Here is a 2,575-nt window from a genome sequence, read left to right as displayed (position 1 = left end):
GAGCCCGGATCGGAAGCTAAATTTACTGGCTATAGCTCGTTTCAGGGAGGTCCTACAACGTGTATCCTGGTGAACAAGGCATACACCGCAGTCGCAGTCGACCTTGACTTGGATAATGAACAAGAACACAGTGTGGTGAAGGTCCTGCCACTTAAGCGCCGGGATCCGGCAATACATATTCTTAACATTTACTGTCCCCCGCATAAGCCACGCGTAACTTTTAACGAAATTTTCTACCGCGCGCTCAAATCGGCTGGCAAGGAACCTCTCGTGATTGTTGGGGACTTCAACGCTCCCAGCCTTCATTGGGGTTACCACTTTGAGAAGGCGAGAGGACGCAAGTTGGCAGAGCTAATCTCCACACTTCGTCTTACGCTACTCACGGATCCGGCATCTCCCACACGCTTGGGAATTCGGTAACCGGTGACACATGTCCTGACCTGTCTCTCGTTAAGAACGCCAAAGATGCCACCTGGGAAAACCTAGGGGAATCACTTGGTGGCGATCCTCAAAATTGAAGATGACGAATGTGGTCCATACACTATGGGCACACGGGGTACTCCCCAAGGAGCGGTCTTCTCGCCGCTTCTCTTCAACATTGCCATGATGCAGCTTCCACATCAATTGGCCCGGGTGGAAGGAATTCATCACGCACTCTACGCGGATGATATAACAATTTGGACTACTGAAGGGAGCCTTGGAGAAATGGAGGACCGCCTACAGCGGGCCGCCTCCATCGTCGATAGCTATGCAATCGGCTGTGGTCTCCAATGCGCGCTTGCAAAATCGGAGCTTTTGCACGTCAGAACAGATCCGAAAGACAACACGAGATTGCGTATCTCTCTGATGGGAGCTCCTATCAGAGAGGTCGAAGAGATCCGGATCCTGGGCTTGTTCATCCTTAACAGACTCAGACCGGAATCCACCATCACCAAACTCAAACGCATAGGCGAACAGGTCGGACGTATGATTCACCGCGTTTCCAACAAACGCGGCGGGTTGCGGGGCAGGGATGCGCTTCGGCTTGTCCATGCCTTTGTAATCAGCCGGATCCTCTACTCCGTACCCTACCTTCGCACTACGAAGCAACACGACCAACGCATTGACGCCATCATTAGGAAGGCTACAAAGCGAGCTTTGGACCTCCCGGTAACTACCTCCAATCCCAAGTTGTCGGCACTGGGGGTGCTCAACTCCTACCAGGAGTTGAAAGAGGCCCACCTCGTAAACCAATATACGCTACTTTCGGAGACTGTATCTGGGCGCCGCCTGTTAGACCACTTGCACATAAAACATGACTGCATTCCAGAGGAGACATGCCGAATTCCAGAGCTGTGGCGCCACAAGCTCTGGGTTTCTCCACTACCTCGCAACATGCACTCACAGACACACGAAGGCAGACGAGGGGCGCGCTCTCGGGCCCTCGAACACCAATATGGATCCAAGCAGGGTGTATACTACGTTGATGTGGCAGGGCCGTCGCCCACCGGATTCTACACGGCCGCCGTAGTTCACCGGGGCCAACGCGTTAATGGGCTCTCTTATCGGGCTATCAACTCCGCGCGGGCAGAGGAGGTAGCAATAGCGCTTGCCGCCTCGCACACGAACTCGAGGGTGATCATCACAGATTCGCGCACAGCCTGTGAAAACTACCTGGCGGGCGAGGTCTCACCTTTAGCCTACGACATTCTAAAACGAGCCGCGAGGGATTCGGACCCCTCACCTAAACGCATCATTTGGACCCCGGGCCACCAGGGCCTTCGAGGTAACTAGGCTGCGGACGCGGCCGCCCGCGCGCTTATCCCCCGGGCACCTCACCCAGGCTTTTCCGGCTCAGAGATGCAACCGCTTCTGCGATTCAAATAAATTCTGGCTCACTATGCAAACGCCATCGGCTTTTCCCGATCCCTGCTAAGGGCCTGATAAAGCCGATGAACGAACCTTAAGGCGCCTGCAGACCAACACCTTGTTGTGTCCTGCAATAGTGAAACATTTTGACCCGAAAGTTGATGGGCGGTGCCCTCACTGTGGGGAAGTCTCCGATAACTTTCACATGGTTTGGGCATGTCAGTTGAATCCTTCCATTCCCCCTAACCCTTCCCCTACTGGGAGGCATGGGAGGCAGCCCTACTCAATTGCTCAGGCCTGGAGTCTCAACGGGCTCTAGTCCAACGGGCACGGGTAGCGGCGTTGTCCAGCGGAGTCCCGGAATAAGGACTCCCCCTATGTAAAGGGTCCTTTTGGGCCTGCAAACTCTCATTTTATTGAATAAGAGTTTTTCCACACCTCCAGCGTTCGCTGTAGTCTCGTGTACAACTGCGACGCCACAACTAAATTTCGATCTCTGGGTCGTTTAGGGGCCCTTTAAAATTTAATGCTTGAACAGCATCCATAGGCTCATGGTGTGCTGGCCGCAATTAGCCTTGGCTGAAAAGTGGAACATAGATTACGTCATCTTCGATGGCGTGCCCGTGGTTGTTGAGAATACGAGTGTTCGAATACCGAACGTTCGCCGACGATTGATCAGACGACGCCCAAGCGCCCGACAACGCCAAAGGCAGAGCAGGCCCGGCGA

The 2,575-nt window shown here is 54.1% G+C and overlaps 1 pseudogene; it reads left to right on the top strand.

Annotated features, from left to right (window-relative positions):
* The first annotated feature begins 603 nt into the window (after positions 1-603).
* Positions 604-2,214, top strand: LOC125759311 (uncharacterized; annotated as a pseudogene).
* The last annotated feature ends 361 nt before the right edge of the window (positions 2,215-2,575 follow it).

This window comes from Rhipicephalus sanguineus, chromosome 7 (assembly GCF_013339695.2).
Source record: "Rhipicephalus sanguineus isolate Rsan-2018 chromosome 7, BIME_Rsan_1.4, whole genome shotgun sequence".
Classification (NCBI taxonomy): Eukaryota; Metazoa; Arthropoda; class Arachnida; order Ixodida; family Ixodidae; genus Rhipicephalus; species Rhipicephalus sanguineus.
This window is presented reverse-complemented; position numbering and strand designations above follow the sequence as displayed.